Genomic DNA, 19,572 nt, shown 5'->3' with positions numbered 1-19,572 from the left:
CTTTGCTATTTCTGCCTCTGCATCAGAAGTAAAGGTAATAGTTTTGCAGTGGCCAGACCACCAGATGGGCCAATTGGGGAGTTTCAGTTCATTAAGGGACTGGGAATGTTGGGGTTTTTTAAGTTACTTTGCTAGACTAGTGTCATATGGGATATTTTGAGAGAGTATTTTCCAAAATGCAGTTTTATAGTCCAGAACTAGTATCTTGTAACACAGCAAGTGCTTCACAGGCGCAGTGCATAGTTATGACTCCAACATCTCCTACATCAGCTTAACAGAATATTTGCACTGAAGCCATTTCAGATCTTCGGGACAGATCACACTTACGCTCATTATAGGAGTTACCTAACCAGCAATGAGCTGCATCTCAATGTGAAGGTATTTATGTGATTCCTTCTTGGGAGGTGTTCATCCAAGTGTAAATTACTCTGCCTCAGAACAGATTTTAGCTGGTGCCGACAGCTTGGATGACTGGCACATTGTCATTTTCATAACACACCTAAAAGGAAAGTGCCAAAAGAACCTAAGTGGCACTGGTGCAGTGAAAAATTTTCAGAAAAAAATTGTCTCAAGGTGTATCAGTAGAAATAGGTTGGCTTCAGTTAATATCTGGGATAAAACAGGATTAAAAACTATTATTTTTCTTTCACATTGTTTCTGGGGGGGGATCTCTGTTAATGTGAAAGCAGTGCATGGCGATACTGCCATGGTAACACAAAATTGTGTGGTTTATGCTCCTTCTAGTGCATACTCGTCCTCTTTTCAGATGTCCCTGAACTACCCTTTCCCAGCTGTGCTGTGCTGGTGTCATGCTGGTGTCACAGCTTATTTTCTGTCCTAACCATTGTCAGAGGTTGCGTGGGGCAAGACTTCTGTGCTCTTGTGGATATTTTACCCTGGTTTCCCAAAGAATGCAAGGGATATACAGTCACTCTGTGTGCCAGCTAGTCAGTTGTGTTCCTCTCTTTCTGTTGTCCAGTTACAACAAAATTTGATGAAAAAAAGTATTTCTGAAATTAAATTCCTACTAGTATTATGAAAAGTGGTGGTTAAGAAGAGCAGACAGACCCAATTTATCACCCCCATTCCTCTGGACGAGAGAATCGCCACACTAGAGTGATGCTACATATGCTCCAGAGTTCACACATTACCAAACACATCTCACATGCACTTTATTAGACAGAGTATAATCCAGCCATGGGATGCAAAATCAAAGCGAACCACAGTTTGTAAGTTTACAGCTCAGGAAATGGAGAGAAGCTGCTTTCCTTCTGCTCACTAGAACAGAAATCCTTTTGAAAAGAAGGTTCATTCCAGCCTCTGTTTTGGAAGTGTGCTGTATGTGATTTCATCCCATTAGCTGTGATGGTCACCATTCAGTCTTCTAAGTGATGATGTGATGTACTGGGGGAAAGGGTTGTTTCCAGTGTTATCAGGATAAATCTTTCTGTGAACACTTGACCAAGAATGCACATGTTTTGCAATTATGTCTGTTTAAAGAAACCAGTCATTTCCCCATAGTACTGTAGAATCTTTTTTTCTGGCAAGAGATGTGAAGAATTTGCGATTTCTATATATTATAATAGGTTTTAATGCAGAAATTATTCACATCCAGATTTGTGAAACAGAAGGCGTGTAGCCCAGTTTTGTTTGTTTCATTTAGTTAGCATGGCATGGCTAGGTCCTGGAACTAGCTTATATAAGGTCATTACCCTATTGATTAAATAGTGTGATGAAAAGGGCATGATAATACACTGCTGGGAGATTATTGCCAGACACTTTGCAAACAAAGCTGCTGAAAGGAGAGCAGTTGTGAGACCTTCAGTGTGGTGGGTAATTAGCAAGCAAATAGGAATTAAAATAAAGGATACATGGCGTGATATAGTGATTATGTGCAGATAAGTAATGTTTTGAATACTCCCTTTTGGTAACTCTAATGAGAATACATCTTAGTACAGGAAATGTCTGCTGGGACTACACTATCCAGAATCCTTAAACAAGCTGTGCAGTATGTTGCGTATGTTGTCCCTGACAGTGAAAAGAAAGCATGGAAGCAGTGCTGCAGATCTGCCTCTTTTTTCTTCAAGCCTTTCTCTCTGGGTCTTTCTTTCCTGCTAAAAATCTCATACTGGTGTAATGAGTCTTGGAGAAAAACAGTAAATCGGTGCTATTTCTTTGGGATGGAGCACCATTTCTTTAAAAAACCCCAAACAATCTTTTTGGGGCCAACAACTGGATCTGAACAAACCACCTTTTGAGTGGGGAGCATCAGCTCCTACAAGAAAGAGAGGTCTAAACCTGGGATGTACAGGCAGTAGCAAACATGTGATTCTTGCATTCAGACTAGCCTCCCCTCTGGCCCCCTGAGGAGCACAAATACTTAGATGTACCTGAAATAAATCAGGGCATCTGATTTATTCTGTGGCATATGTTTCACCTCACCAACCCTTGCAGGCCTGCAAAAACCCAACAGGTTAGAGGCTTTCCAGGCAGCACCTCAGTTGCCTAAAGGGGAATTAAATGAAAATTTTCAGGATGTGGCACAGACCAACTGTAGAGAGATAGAAGAGTAGACGTTGAAAGACATCTTTATGGCCATGCATTATTTCTTTGCCCAGTTTCAATCTCCTTTCACTCATGAGATCCATCACAAGACGCTGAAAATTTCAAAGATTTTATTGTTAGTACAATTCGTCAGGGCCCTTACCCATGGTGTTACAGACCAGAGAAGGAGAGCTCCTGTCTTAGTGTCTTCTTTCAGAAATCTCAAACTACATGTTGAATGTACAAAGTTAAACAGCCACAACAGCAGTAACAATGGGAGGGAAGAGGGCACCAGGGAAAGAAAAATAGGAGGGAAAGGAGAAGAGAGGAAAAGAGAGAAACAGTGCTGTTGTGAGGGAAAGCATCTACTGAAGGCAGAACGGGGAAGCAGCGGCAAGGTAAATGGGGAATACTCTGTCTGGCTCTATTAACCTTCATTTTAGTTCCTCTTTTCCATTTTTCAGCTTAAGTAAGCAAGCATATAGCCATGTTTATATAATAGCTGGAGTAATGAAGATGGAATATACCAATTTGGGGCTAATTCTTGCCCTCAGGAGAGCACGGGGACTGCAGCTGTGGCCAGCCCCCACCGAAAAGGAGTGGTGAGGAGAACAGCTCCTTGTATCCGACTTCCCATTACATCCTCACCAGGGACCACCATAGTCTAGCCCTTAAAATAAATAGATGAGGTTAATTTTTCCATCAGTAGAGTTGGTTTAGCAGCTCTCAGCACTGGTTCAGTTGTGCTCCCACTGAAGCTAATGAAGCGGTTTCCTTGAGAACAGTTGGACCCGCTGCAAACTTTTCAAAAACTCCATTTATAGCCATTTTCAGTCATTGGGTTTTGAGTCTTGGGACTATCTTTTGTTCTCTTCCTATTTGATATCTTCACCTTCCAGATCATAACAGGCAGGTTTTTCCTCAACCTTTATCATAATGCCGTTATGTATTTATGGCCATAATGTCCTTTGATTAGAGAGCGTGGGAGAAGCATGCACCATGGCACATTTGACCACATCCTGTGAAACTGAGGTTGTGGCTGAGCTAATTATTTTCATGGCTGAAAGAGAACAGGCAGTGCTGCCTAAAGAGTAGGAAGATATGTGTATGTGTGAGCGTGTGTTTGTGTGGTTATACCATCTGGGAAGAGCAGAGCCAGATATACTTCCCCTTGGCATTTTTTACATGCAGATCCTCAGTAAAGATGTAACCAGAGAAGTCTCATTTCTCTGCCTGAAGTCCTGCGTTTGCCTGAGGTTTGGCATGCTGAGGACTGCATCTTGCTGCAGAAACTCTGCCCTCTTGAATTCCTGTACTGCCATTCCCCAACTGACAGTCTTTGCTTCTGTGGGCAGGGGGGAAGTTGCCCTTCCTCTGCATTGCTTGTTTTTGTTATACTAGCAGTATGAGGTACCCTTTATTTATAATCTGAACGTTAGGGATGTTAGGCCAATCTGGTGCTTCCAGCTGGCTGAACACTTCCTAGCACTTTGGATGCCAGATATAACATAATTTATTGTGGAACACAGTAGGGGTAATACACTTCTCGCTATCAAAGGTTAATGTAGAATATCAGCAGCTCTTCGGCAAGGATACATGTATTTTTGGATGGTCTGTGATTATGTGTCTCATTAAAATAGAAAAACAAACTGCTTTCCTTTTTAATGCTGCTGTTCACCCCCTTCTGTTTTCCCTATTTCCCCTCAATTATTTTAACCCCTTCATTGCATTATGCAGTTTTCACACATTTCCTCAGGGAGAAAATAACAATTGTACTTTGTTTCTTTGGCATGAAACTGAGCAAACTAAGGGGGATTTTTTTTCTTCTTTGTTTTAACTAAAACATTCATTTCTGTGCCAAGATGGAGCAAAACTGCTGAGTTAGCCATGGCTGTAAATTGAACTGGTCCTTTTACCTCAAGAAAATATTAAAGCATCCTTCTGCCACTGAGCTGGCACCCATTGCTGGATCAAGTGCTACTATTAACGGGAAATCAGGAAAGTATATTATCACTCCAGTGCTGTCATTACCAGAGGGTTTCACTGAACTATAGCATTCAGGAGACTGAGACTGCAAAGACCAGAGAAAAATGGCACACTTAGAGCAAGGGAAGGAAAGCTTCAGACAAAAAAACTTGGAGATACATTAAGAGTTTGTGAAGGTACCCAGCATGGGAGGCAAGTAGCTGCTTTGTTAAAAAGGGATATGATAGGTAAAGCGTCCCATTATTCTTGAAGTTTAGAAACAAACTGGTGTAAACTTTTCTAATGGGCTCATCTAATCAATTCTAGAAGGTGTGAAACCTGTCAAGGCAAGATTGTGTCTGCCTGAAATCTAATGAGGTTCATTCTGCACCAAGGAAAACCCCAAAGAGAGGTTTTTATTGGGAACTTTTTTTCTTCCTAGTAGAGTAAGCTCCCTCTCAGGGATTCTTCTGTCAAAGAGGGATTTTTTAATCATCAGAAATACACAGTGAACTGCATTGATAGTTCAGGTAAAGAATGTAATGGAAATGTATAAGATAATCAGTTCGTAAAGGTTGTGGTTATTTAAGATGTTAACTTAGCACTTACCCTGCATGTTGCCAGGTCAGCAGGTGGGGAAGCTGCCTTCTTCCTGCAAAGCCATTCTGAATTCACTGGCTGTTTTGGCATCAGAGCCATAGGGAAGGCTTAGGTGAACATTTTGTTATAGTTCACAGTCCAGGCTGCATCTGACTTCCATTTTATGGGATAAAAAATGAAAAATAATATGTAAATTCAGTTTGTTTTGCTTCTCCTTTTCTAAGTTCTTTAGAGACTTGAAATAATCTTCCTGACACCCATGCAAGGTAAGCATAGCTATCGAGTTTTACAGTTGTGGAAACTGAGGCACAGAGGGGTTAAATAGTGACATTTGAAAATATGGGTGCCTAAAATGAAGCAATTCAAGCCCATGGTCCAAATAGGAGAAGTCCTGAGCTCTCGATTTCACTAGAAAACAAGGACACTCAGCATATCTGTGGGGCAGACCATGAATTGACATGCTGAAATCTGAGGGCTGCAGAACAAGTGTGTCCTAAGTATGGTTCCCCAGCTTGTGGTCAGACCACTAGACCAGAGCGCTCCTGAATGATTGCCAGGACCTGCATGTCTAGCCCTGCTTAGGATTTGGGAATCTGACATTTTTACTGATTTTTGCTCCCAACTTACCTTAACTCTACACCTGCCCTTTTTTTTTTTTTTTTTCTTTTTTTTTTGTTGAAAAGTCTCCTTACAGGCATGATCAACTTCATAAGAAAATCTCTGTAGGAACGTAAAATATATTTTTGTTTTCGTTTCCTGGGATCGGCTTCCCTCCAAGAATTACTCATCAAGCCACATATCTGCTTTGCTCAGGCCTATTCTAGTAAAAATATTTCTTTTTTATTTAGTCTTACACACAGGTCTGACATGCCCTTGTTACCACAACACAGTCGGCTGAGAGCTTGGAGTGCCCAGGGAATCCAAGATTATGGCCCAGAAGTTAAAGATGAGCACTGATCTTAACTCTGTAATTTTTGGGGCTTTGGTCAGGGCATCAGCACATCCTGAGCTCTGACGCTGTGTAGAGCTGTGGTTGTTCTGGGTGTCTGAAAGGCAGCAGTCCCTGCCGTTCAGAACAAACATCCCCAACCTGGGGCTCCCAAGGAGCAGATGTACCATTGAGCCAGTGGTTATTTTGACTGAGCACTTAATTAGTTTGACTAATACAATTTCTGTCAATTCATAGTATCGGTAAGTTAAACAATATTGAGCTACTATTTCACAAATCCTGGAAAATCATCTATTCCCCAAGTTACAGCCGAAAAGAATATTCTCCCTCCCAAGTTGTTTTCAAAGAGGTTTCAAAAATCATTCAGATAATCAGACTTTAGTGCTGTGAAATTTTATCAAAGGGCACTCTTCCCCTGGACTCAGATATGAACCTATTTTGCCAATCAGATAAAACTTCCCAAGCTTTTTCCTAGCAGCATCAGTGGTTAACTTGATCTTATTGCACTGTAAAGAATTTTGTGCTACAAATCATTTTTCATAGAATCTCTTTGTTATGTTGGGTGAACTCTGGACAGATTATTTGTAAGAACATTTCCAGGAACATTAACAGCACAGCGTAGTGTCCAGTGAAATGAAAATGACTTAAAAAGGGTTTCTTTTAGATGAATAAAAGAGAGAATGTATAATGAAAAGGGATGATAGGGAAATGTTGAAGTGTATGAATAGGCAGAAGAAATAACTATTAAGCAGAATAATGTCTGTATACCAGCCCCCCGTCCATTTTAAATTGTATATATTATTTTAGCTATTGGGACTCCTTCCTTCCACCTTGTGAAAGCTGACAATTTTTACTTGCAGCCTGGAGCTAAATACTGCAGTGCCTCAAAATGGAAGATGAAACAAGCCAACAGGTTTTCTTTGTCTTTTGAAAAAAATGGAGTGTCATTTCTTCTTCCCCCTCCTCGTGTGTTCCTCCCCCCGCTCCACCCCTACTAGTATTAGCAGCTTTTCCTCCAAAAAGCACTAGATGGTGCCCCTTTTCTTTGAGTGTCACAGAGCTAGATTTCCCAAGAGAGGTGCTACTGCCCTGCCGTGAAGATCATCAGGCACAAAAACTTGTAGGGTCTCCTTGTCCCTTAATATAAGAGCCCAAGGTCTCTTACTTCTTTCATGTCTTCAAACCTGAACTAGATCCATCTTTGGGAGACTTTCTTGTTAATGACAGAGAATGAGTCATGACTTCAAAGATTCACGAGCAGTAAAATAATAACCTCCCTCCAATTTCAAACCAGAAAGGAGAAAAAGCAGGTTATGTATCTCCCTTCCTGTTTTCAGTAGCCCAACACTGCAGCATCAAAGAACATTTGCAGTATTTGCTGAAAAGAAAACTTTTCAAGTCAAAGTTCATTAGTTAGATGTTAGCTGGGCAATATGACTGATATTAATTTGTTAATTAATTTTATTATGACCTTTGGCCTTTAACTGACTGAGGAGCCTTTTGTAAACAGAATTGATATTACTGTTCAATATTTGTCTTTTAAAATAAAGTGCCAAACAGGGAATATGGCCTAGCCTTGTATTCCACGTGTTCTGTCAACTTACGCTATATCTTTATCAAAAAAAATCTTATTAGTCATGGTTAGCAGATTGTTACCTAGCCTTTGAAACTGGAATGAATAAGTGGTTAAAAGGATATTACCTATCTGCATCTGTATTTCTTTCTGCATTGGAATAACTGTTTACCTGGTACATGTCATCTTTGTATTTAGACAGTTGATATATTCTAGTCCCTTAACAGAAGAAACAGATAACATGACACTGAAACAAATTCAAAATCAACAACAAATAAAATGCCTGCTTGCTAGGAATGAAAGTTGAGGCAGATATCAAACCCCTCAATGTGAAATCCCTAAAATTTAACTGAAAAAAGCCACTTCCTTTAATGTGTTTACTTATACATTTGAAATAGCATAGAAGTAAACATTCTTTGAAGTGACCCAAAATAAATTAGTCCAGGTTTGTCATTTCTTACTATTTTTGTAAATAGTCCTTAGAAAATTAGGTCTGTTGGCATCTGGGAACAAAAATTCGACTGGGAAAAGAAGCTTTAATATGAAACAGAAAGAATTGTTCCCATGCTCTGGCTGCCCTGTCATATGTCATGACATGTGGCAGGTTGACTGCTCATTAATTCTATTTATATCAGTATGATAATACACCCCACTGAGTACACATGTGTTAAAATATTCATAAATTATGTTTAGTGCAAGCAGATATACATTACATGCCAAAAGAAGACTTACTTAAAGACAAAACTGGTAAACAGTCAAACACGGAAAAGTCTTTTTAATGTTGGTCCAGTACATTGTGTATCATCAAACTCACATTTAATTGCCTTTACTTGCAGAATCTGTCTCCAGCAATGCAATATCCAATGCACCTTTATATTTTTTAACAACTTGCAAAAGAAGCAGCTTTTACTGAAAGTAATTGGAATTTCAGCAATTACTGTAAATGTCATATTATCTCAAAGCAGTAACTATAACAATTTGAAATATTTAAAATGAAGGTTTACTTTGACCTTTACATATTTTAAGGTACTTTACACAGCTGAAAGCTCTACTCTAAATATTAAAAAATTAAAATGCAAACTATTTTTGGAGGGAAATGCAGTCTAGCCCCCAAAATAGTTAATCTTAGTTAATAGTAAATTTTAAGGAAAAAACAGCCAAAAATAGTTAATCATATATTGCTCAGGATATTTTATGTTACACATATATATATTTCTTAAACTTTTAAAATACCTTTTAAAACAGCAAAATTAAAAATAATTTTTACAAGTAGCTAATTTTGTATAGAATGTGAAAGTAATCTCAGAATATTAAAATGGATATATCTGTGTCTTAAAATCTGTTTGTTCAGAGTCAAAATGCTCTTCTACGTGCAATCAATTTGAATTGCTCCTAGTGTTGTGTTAGAATTATTAGAATATTTAGACATATGCTTTTTCTGTAACAGGAAGTCATTATGAATTGTGTTGAATTCCTTGATTTAAAAAATCTTAAAAATGACATTTTAAATTTAAAAATGCATTTCAGAACTTCAGAAATTATCACAAATTATTGTGAACTAATGGCACAGGTGTTAAAATCACTGCAAGTTTCAAAATTATTAACAGAAGATATGATATGGTACACATTTATTTGCAGTTATTGTGATAGCAGTTATCCTCCTAAGTAAGTACAAACCAAGCTGGTTTTGATATCCTGTTAGTGCTTCATGTTTGGAAAACAATTTGAAACTTTTTAAAACATCAAATGTTGTAATGGGGGCAGTGAGAAGGGAGGAGGGGGTTGCTTCATGATGAAATTTTTAAAAAGATATATGATGAGAGTCAGAGTTTATGTACATTGCAAAGGGCAAATAATTACCCTGTTTCTACTCAGTTTTAAGGGATCTGAACAGGGGCAGGATGAAGTGACTGACTGGAAAGCATATATAACCTTTCTAATCACAAAACCATACTAATGTTTCTAGCAGTAGTGAAGCATATTGACTTCTGATAAAGGATGAAGAGGGGGCACAGGAGCGCGGTGTTACAAAGCCATCTCTTCAGCACATTTTGTAGGAATGATGGCTTGCCCAGGTGTTTGTGGGCAAAACTGTCATCCCTTGATTTTGGCTGTGCTGTCAAATGTGCCAGCCGAGTTGACCGTTGCCCAGCTGTACAAGTGGCTTACTTTTACCCATCAGTGAAATGGTTAGAAGGGGTTGGGAATTTTCTCTTTTTTTGATTGAAAAGGCTGGTTTGAGGAAACAAACATTTTTGCAGGCAGGTATCAATTTCAAAGAAACTTTCATCAGAAGAGATTTGTCAGTTGTCGGATGGAATTTCTGGTCGAGACCAGGAGGAGATGGCAAGGGTGGAGTATCAGGTAGCGCCATGGTCAGGGCACTCACCTGGAATGTGGAAAATCAAGGTTTGGGCCTAGGGACTTGAACGTGCAATTTACAAAGATTTACAAAGCCAGTGCCCTGAACACTAAGCTTTTGAGTTCTTTGCTTGCTGTGCATTTAACTGTTTATGCAAAGTGGAGCTGTGCTAGCAGGAGATCTTGAGACCTGATGTGTCCCTGATGTGTTGGAGTAGTCTGAGACCTGATGGCTAAGGCACTTGTGTAAAATGGGAGAGAGCCACAAAGCAGGCAGGACTGAGTGCTTTGCCTGCCCAGCTTTTAAAGACTGTCTGTCCATCTCTCATTCTTGTGTTTGAAATTCAAAAATCTGGGTCCCAGGGAGGAATGGCAACATTTCTGAAATCTCATAAAAGCTTTGCAAAATTTAAAACCTGCTTCTCCCATCCTACCCCTATCCTCTTTGCCATAGAAACAAATTGCAAAAATCCACTGAATTCCTGGGAGCAAGCTGTGACTCATGTAACACAGTTTGTCAATTGCTAGAGAATTTACCGGATGTAAGGTTCATTGTAAGTATAAAAAATGCGGTCTCTTAATAAGACAGCTTTTAAAAATAAAATGCTTCCTGAATTTTAAGAAACTTTGTAATAATATAAACAAGGCTTTTAATCTTGGTAATGGTAGCAGCAAATTATATACACCATCTAATTTTATCAGACGATAACAGTTGTAGTTTTTATCTTCAAAAACAGGTTGTGAGTGCTAGAGGGGAATAACTCTTCATAGCAAAAGCTAAGTTAATTTTATGTTGTCTCATGTTGCTGGCAAAGAAACCTCTTTTTTTTTAGTTCATCTATTTTTTCTGTTTTTTTTTCTTAAAAAAGGAGTCATTTCACACAACAGTTGTTTATTTAAATACAAAAAAATCATGTTAAAAAGATCTCTCATTATAAGCTTTCTGAAAGTTTGCTATGCACTTTCATGTAAAACTTGGCCTCAGTACAGAACTGCTGTACAATCATTTTCATCTGAGATTTGAACATATTGGAAGAACTAGAGCAGTTCTTTCTTCTATCCTGTCATTTTTTTCCCTTGGAAATGATGAGCATATGGCAACCACCCTCACTGGATTCTCAAACAACAGGAGGGACCTTATTTCGATTCCTACATCCTGTCATCAGTGAATCCCATGATATTTTGTTCTTGCAAGGCTAAAGATGTGATTCGCATTTGCCATAAGGACAGAGCTTAATGTGATGCCATTTTACCACAGGAGCCTTCAATCAGTTAATTAAACATGATATAAATCACTGCATGTATTTGTAAAGTAAGATTAATATGGCAAAGTCAGAGTAATGAGGAATCCTCACCATTGTCTGAGTGTGAATCACCGATTTGGAGATTACCCTTTTTGAAACTGGATATCTTTGAGTGGGTTTTGTTGGCTTAATCCCTCAGACTGCTTTGTGCAACTTGAAACTCAGAGCTGTCATCTTTAGCCAAAATTTCAGCCGTAACTTCCTCAGCTTTCACCCAATCATTTAAATCGGCATTCATAATACTTAGAAAGATCAAGCCTTTCAACATACCACAAGGCTTCTTCATACCACCTGGGACATCAGCAACATGTTTAATAAATATTTCATTTCATTTCATCGTGGAGATTCTTCTTTTGTTTTTTTCTGGGAGATTTACAGGGTACCCACAGCAGCACATTCTGTCTCTGCGGTCACTTAGGTTTACAGCCCTAATAAAAGGATTTTTTTTTTCTTTCTTGAAGTGCCATGGAGCCTTGTTAAACTAGAGCAATTACAGACACACAAGATAGGTGCTCTGGAAAGATCAAAGCTCCCCTAAAGACAGCTCTGTAGGATTCTGGAGCTCTCTTTGAAAAGTGCTCAGTTTACAAAGTAGAGATGTATAAAACCACGCATTAAAAATCCCATGTTCAAATAATGCTAAAGGCCTGACATTAGTTAATATGGAATCCACTTTAGCCACTCTCTTTTCACATCAAGCTTTGAACTACTCTGAAGGAAGTCTCCTTCTGTGCTGTGGCACTGTGTGTCCTGTGACATGGTGTCTTGGGACATGGAAAACTATCTTTTCATTATAGAGCACCAGTCCTGTACTTCGCTATTCTAAAACACCAGATGGATGCTATGTATGGTAGGTAGCCTTGACTCTTTGTATTTCAGTTAGAAGAGGGGTGTGTATGAGAGGAAAGAAAGAGGGAAAAAATCATGCTATCCTTGTTCTTGAACTGAATTCTGTGTTCATCAGGGCAGTGGAAACAGGGACCAGGGTAGAGGCAGATCCAATGAAAGGATGTGCTGCCACACCTGCCTCCTCAAACAGGGCCCTATGCTGGAGAGCTATACAGTGGCTGAAGAGTGTCTCAGAAGCATTATGCTATTAAAGGAGCTAGCAAGAGGATAAGATACAGTCGGAAGTCTTAAGTGCTTTCCAGAATTTGTAGACTTTACTCAGAAGTTGATTCCATCAGCTTGAGACAGATCTTGATAGCCCCGCTGTGAATGAACTGCACAAAGGGTACTGCTTTAAAATGTTGGTGGGTGCCCCAGCTGGGGCTGGGATGCCTGGGTAGTAATTCAACATCAAAGGAATTAAACTTGCATCTCCCAGCTCACAGGAGAATACCCTGCCATCATGCCATCTGCTCATTCATCAGAAAAAGGAGGAAAGGAAGAAAAGATATGGGTGCTTTCTGCTCTTTCCAGGGCAGTTGTGCTGCTGGATGTCAAAGATCATGAGCAGACAGCACAGTACTGACTCCAAAAGCCAAAGGGGGAAGAGATGTACTGGAGGCTGGTCCCTTTTCTACACATTAACCTGCAGACAGTTGTCGGAGCAGACTAAGCAGTGAGTGCCACATGCTTAAAGGCTGTCTGATGTGCACCGATGGAGTTTGTGTACCTCCAGAAGTGAGTGATTTGTGTATAGGGGCCTTTCAAATTGCTATTCTCTGTTCTGGTGCCTCTGCTTATTCTTAGTTGATACAGCACTTAAGGGCTTGACTCTGTGAGTCCTAAGTCAGCAGCTTAAGAGCATACAGAGCTGAGCCCTAAGGTCAGGGACTTCTGTGGCTGTTAAAGGAGACCCCCTGGCCGACTTTTTTGTCTGTCCCGATGGCCTTCAGAAAACCAGTAGATCCTGTGCAACTGGAAGCACTGTCATTGCCATTGGAGTTTTGAAAGGTCTGTGTCTGCAAATGTGTGAATGATGAAAGTAAAATGGTAACAGGAGAATCCGTGTTGTATTCATAACTTTTCTAAGCTGCAGGTGCATAAACATAAATATTTGAGATGTGCTGATCTCCTTTCTGTAAGTTAAAACACTCAAAATTGAAACTGAAGTGAAAAGCTCTATTACGGAATTGAGACTGTTTCATCTGTGCTAGTGTTTTTCTCTCATTCATGTTCTTTTTAAGTTCACAAATTCAGAAGATTTGCTTTTGATGCAGCAGTTAATAAACATCATTGTGATACTGATTTCTGGATAGCTATTCAAGTTTTAGCCTAAAACTATGCATAAATTACCTTACAATACCTTGAAAAATGGCCTGTTTAAAGAACTTCACTTTTCTATGATCACTGTCAATAAAATTTTCGTGATAAAGATTGTCATTATACCAAAATAGTATAGTACTGAAAGGCTATCAGATAAAAGACGTGTTTTCCTTTGAAGTCTTAAAAGTATTCCTAAGTCTGTTATGATGCAGGATTTTTATCATAAATGGGTCAGTTAGAAAGAATGACTAAAAAGAAAATAACAGAAATAAATATGATGAGCTAACGTTAGAAAGGAAGCTGTATAATGTGTAAGTCAAGTCTCTGGAACTGACGTGCGGAAAACAGACTCCACTGAGTTATACCTGTAGGTATATGTGCTGAGCATTTGCTATGATCATTTGTGAGTGTTGCCACTGTTCTCAGAGACTGCAGGATTTTACCCATTTATATATACATATTTCTTTCTTTCTTTCTTTCTTTCTTTCTATCCATCTATCACCTTGTACTCTAATCACCTGGGGCTGGAAAGCAGTTGCCATTTCCATCTACTCAAATGTCCTATAGCAGGACTGAACTGTCCAGTGTTTTTGACAGTTTTCTGTTTAGAGTTGCTTCTTTTTCTACTCTGGGAATCCATCACTCTCATAAAACTTGAGTTACAGCTGCATTTACTTACTGTGTGGCTTGCTTTTACGGCTCTTCCAAACCTATATTGCCTTTTACAAAACCTGCAACATATATCCCCATGTTCATTCTTGTTCTTATTTTTGCCCTATGGGTCATATTGTTTACTTATCCACTGCTGTCAGACCCTGAATTGCTTTTCTTTATTTATTCCTTTCTTACATTGTTGTGTTTTGTGTTATCTCTAACCTAAAGTTCCGTGTCATTTACGATGAAAACTTGCAAAATGCAAACAGTTTACTTAGAGGATTAGAGTTGATGTGAAGGATTAATGCAGAGCTAAGGAATCTCCCTGCAAGATATTTGGATCAAATCTGGCCTGCACAAGTTACCACAAGTTGTAGGGAGCAGAGAGTATGTACATTTGCATTGGTTTGGGGAATTTTTGTGTATAATCACTCAGATCTTGAAATAGTTTTGTTTCAGTCAGCTTTGTAAGTTTTTGGGACTGAAGCACTACAGTCATTTTATTTCAGTATGTGTATCCGAGTGAATTTTACAATTGGTGCCTGAGCATTCAGGGAGAAGGCACTTGGAGCTGATAAGTTAACATATGAGGTAGGAAAGTCTGTGTGCCTGTCCAGCCAGGAAGGGGAAACAATGCCATAGGACTTTTGTCCTCACAGTCGGCACAGCTCAGCACAGAAGTAGAAAATTTGTTTCTGATCTATTTGTGGAATTGAACTACTTTATTCCCAACCTTTTTGAATATTGTTGAAAAGATGGTAGTTGAGGCATTACAGGTTCTCACAGGCTCATAGGTTCTCCATCAAGAAGTTAACCAGAGTGAAAATCTTCAAAGGCACACGTAAGATTTATCCAGCAGTGCTGGTTGGCAAGGTGAAAAATCCTGTGTGTAATCCTGTGAATGGACTAGCTCAGAATGCCTGTGAAACCTTCTCTCTTGAAGTGAGAAGGCTGGACAGTGTAGGAAGAGTGGTGTGGGTTCCTTAAAGCCAATTTGCAAGTGAAAAAGTAGCCTCAAGTTCCTTGTGTTACATAGTCATTTCCCCCAGATGCTAGTACTAAATAGTACATTTAATACTGAGTAGCAAATGTTGGGTTAGTTTCAGATGGAATATTCCAAGGATTAGAGCTCAAGGATTAAAACCTCTTGCTGGGCTAGTCATAGAGCAGCCTATGGTGCTGGTATCTTTGTCTGTTGTTCCAAATATCTGATATAGAAGTGAAAAAAAAGATGAGCTTGAAAGCAATCAGAATCTCCGTTCATATGCTTTACATTAAATGTGTTCTAATTTCCTGTCATGTTTTTTTGTAGCTTTGTAATCCTCCTTATTGTAAGATTAAGGTAGGCTTGTGGGGCTGTGCTACAGGGACGTGTACCTGAATTTGCCCTGCAAAGAGTCGGTGAATGCAGTCAAGAATGCTCCATTATGCTGGCTGGAGTGTGTTGAGGATCCGACCCAACTTTGGTATTTGGTGGTAATGCTTAAGTAGGCTTTAGTGGCTTTTTCTCTGCGTTTTAATTTCTTTGCAGCATAACAAAAAACTCTTCAGAACATTGCTACATAGATTAATATAGAAAGTGCTTGTGATACTTTTATACACAGGGAGTTTAATACTTGGATGCAAGAGCAAATTGATTGCAGGCAACCCTGTGCTTGAGTACCCAGGAGTGAAAGGAATGATTACAATAACCTCTGGGACTTCTTCTCAGAAGTGGTTCCTGAAAACACCCACACCCACGAAGTATTGGGCACAACAGAGTATTGTTTCCTTCTGATGTGGAATCACAGAAACATATTTTACTTTGGGAGGTGGGAGGGGTTGAGGGGGAAAGGAAACTCAAGAGACATTAATGTTTAATGTTTTTAATTTTGTAAAATGAACAACAAAAAAGGATATGGTTTGTGAGTGCCTCTGAGATTGTTTAAACTTTGGCAGCTTGCTGTCAGATGAGATGCTGAAAGCCAGGAAGGAAGAAACTGAGGGGCATACTGGGTAAACTGCTGCTATCTCACCTTCAGCGCCCTGATCTGATGGAAGAGTGAAATAATGGTGAAATGAATTTGGCATGCATTGCTGTGGTCTCCACAAAATTACTTGCGCCGCCTTGAATTGTATCAGATGGGACCTTGAACTACAGCCAGGCAGGTATATTTCTCTTATTTGTGGAGGGTTCTAGCTGTTACAGATCTCATTTTCCTGGCCAGCCCCTGGGATAAGGACGACATTAATTGTGCCTTTGCTTTGCTCACCCTTTCCAGATTGCCCTCTTCTGCCCTGACAGAGAACATGTCTGTGGCTGAGGGCTTCCAGGCAGACAATTCAGCATCTCTCAGGGATGGAGAGTAATTCTCAGAGGACCTTAACACCTGCTCAGCTTGCCGAGGGTGCATTAACCCCTGGTAAATGCTGAAGACAGTAATTCAAGTTATACAGGTTAGAGCAGTGTCTGTATATACACAGAACAAAGGTGCTCAGGAAACACCACTGCTTTTCTGTGGCAGAGTCTGAAACTTTCGGGTGGGGGAGAGTGGCAGATATTTCATGGGGAAATGTGGTGGGTTGACCGTGGCTGGATGCCAGGTGTCCACCAAAGCTGTTCTATCACTCCCCCTCCTCAGCTGGGCAGGGGAGAGAAAATATAACAAAGGGCTCGTGGGTCAAGATAAGGACAGGAGAGATCAACTCACCAATTACCATCACGGGCAAAACATACTCAGCTTGGGGAAAATTAACTAAATTTATTACCAGTCAACCAGAGTAGGGTAATGAGAAATAAAACCAAATCTCAAAACACCTTCCCTCCACCCCTCCCTTCTTCCCAGGCACAGCTTCACTCCCGGATTCTCTACCAACCCTCACAGCGGCGCCAGGGGACCGGGAATGGGGTTTACAGTCAGTTCATCACACGTTATTTTCTGCCGCTTCATCATCCTCAGAGGCAGGGCTCATCACACTCTTCCCCTCCTCCAACATGGGGTCCCTCCCACGGGAGACAGTCCTCCACGAACTTCTCCAATGTGGGTCCTTCCTACGGGCTGCAGTTCTTCACGAACTGCTCCAGCATCGGTCCTTTCCATGGCGTGCAGTCCTTCAGGAGCACACTGCTCCAGCGTGGGTCCCCCACGGGGTCACAAGTCCTGCCAGAAAACCTGCTCCATGGGCTCCTCCCTCCACAGATCCACAGGTCCTGCCAGGAGCCTGCTCCAGCGTGGGGTTCCCACGGGGTCACAGCCTCCTCCGGGAACCCACCTGCTCTGGCATGGGGTCCTCCACGGGCTGCAGGTGGATATCTGCTCCACCGTGGACCTCCCTGGACTGCAGGGGGACAGCCTGCCTCACCATGGTCTTACCCACGGGCTGCAGGGGAATCTCTGCTCTGGCGCCTGGAGCACCTCCTCCCCCTCCTTCTTCACTGACCTGGGTGTCTGCAGGGTTGTTTCTCTTACATGTTCTCACTCCTCTCTCCGGCTGCCGTTTTCCATCCCAGCAACTTTTTTCCTTCTTGAAAATGTTATCACAGAGGCGTTACTGCTGTCTCTGATTGGCTTGGCCTTGGCCAGCGGTGGGTCCGTCTTAGAGCCGGCTGGTATTGGCTCTGTTGGACACAGGGGAAGCTTCCAGCAGGTTCTTACAGAAGCCACCCCTGTAACCCCCCCCCCCCCCCCGCTACCAAAACCTTGCCACACAAAGGCAATACAGGAAAGTAAATTCAGAAAAAAATTCAGTTTGGAATCTTACAATTAATTTGTTTCCATAAAATATTTAAAGGCCTCTGATATTTTAAAGTAGCAAATAGATAATATCACTGTTGGTAGTTTAACATGTCATAAAGTAAAAGCAAAGCAAGAAAGTAGAAATGAGAATTACTGATCTTAACAGAAGTAAACAATTTTGCCTTTCGAAAGTGTGGCATTGAAGCTTTTATTGTGAAGCTGAATTTTTGGCAGAAATCTGATGATATTTCTTACTCCTCTTTGAGGCTGACTGATCGCTTTAATTTGTAGGGTGTATGTGCTTAAAGTGCTCAGGTTGGTAGTATCCATCTGGTATATACAACTCTCAGTGGTCAGGGCATTATAATACTCTGCCTCACTGGAGATTTTCCTGGAAGGGGATGTAGGAGTTGCTCCAGCACAGCTCTGACACCAGTGAGACACTGGCGAAGGAACAGATGTTACTGTAGGTGAATAATAATCTGCTGTTATGGGGGGCGAGGGGGTGAGCATATTACAAATGAACAACACTGAGCTCATTTAGGTGTGTGCTGGTTTATACTGCACCTTTGTTTGTGCCATCTTTTCTAGTAGCCACCTTTGTTGTTTCTGTTGTGGTGGAGCCCAGAACCAACATCAGGGCCTCCTGCAAGGCATTAAAACCTGCAAGAGACTTGGGAGGAAAGGAGCATGTCTATTTATGGCTATCTGCTGTGTGGAGGGGACCAGGTTTCCCAGTGAAAAGCTTTCTGTGGGTTTGGAGTCTGTAGCTTGGTGAGCCCCTGACCCATTTAGTCCCTAGAAACTCTGGGAATGTGAAAGATTTAAACTAGCATGGCTCAGACTGTACTCACTTTTCTGTATCCCTCCCCTTTTGCTCTGGGCTCCAGGTCTGGGTCCAGGAGTTGGTGGGACATCCATTCCTGGGGGACAGTGGAGTGCAGCAAATATTTGTCATCCAGGACAGGTTAATACAGGAATTCATGTTATTCCTGTGGCAAGTGCCTGGGAACATACAGAAGATAAAGCAATGCTGGCATTTCTTTTACAGTGGGCTAAGGATGGAGAGACTTCAAAAGGTTGCCTTAGAATAATGTGGGGAACATTCAGTGTAAAGAACTTATTTTACATCTCTTTTCAAGGTTACTGACTACTGTTTTTTTTTCTCCCATGAGTGGGAAAAGCGCCAGGCTCGTTACCTGCACAGTCTACTGCATAACCCAAGAAAAGTACTGTCCCCAGCTGGGCCAAAACCATCTTGCAGGATGTCGTGGTTTAACCCCAGCCAGCAACTAAGCACCACGCAGCTGCTCACTCGCTTCCCCCCACCTGGTGGGGTGGGGGAGAGAATCAGAAGGAAAACGGTAAAACTCGTGGGTTGAGACAAGAACAGTTTAATAGAACAGAAAGGAAGAAACTAATAATGATAATAGTAACAGTAATAAAGTGACAACAATAATAAAAGGATTGGAATGTACAAAAGAAGTGATACACAATGCAATTGCTCACCACTCGCCAACCGATGTCCAGTTAGTTCCTGAGCAGCAATCCCCGCATGCCAACTCCCCCCAGCTTATATACTGGGCATGACGTCACCTGGTATGGAATACCCCGTTGGCCAGTTTGGGTCAGGTGCCCTAGCTGTGTCCTGTGCCAACTTCTTGTGCCCCTACAGCCTTCTTGCTGGCTGAGCAT

This window comes from Haliaeetus albicilla, chromosome 7, assembly GCF_947461875.1.
Source record: "Haliaeetus albicilla chromosome 7, bHalAlb1.1, whole genome shotgun sequence".
Taxonomy (NCBI): Eukaryota; Metazoa; Chordata; class Aves; order Accipitriformes; family Accipitridae; genus Haliaeetus; species Haliaeetus albicilla.
This window is presented reverse-complemented; position numbering follows the sequence as displayed.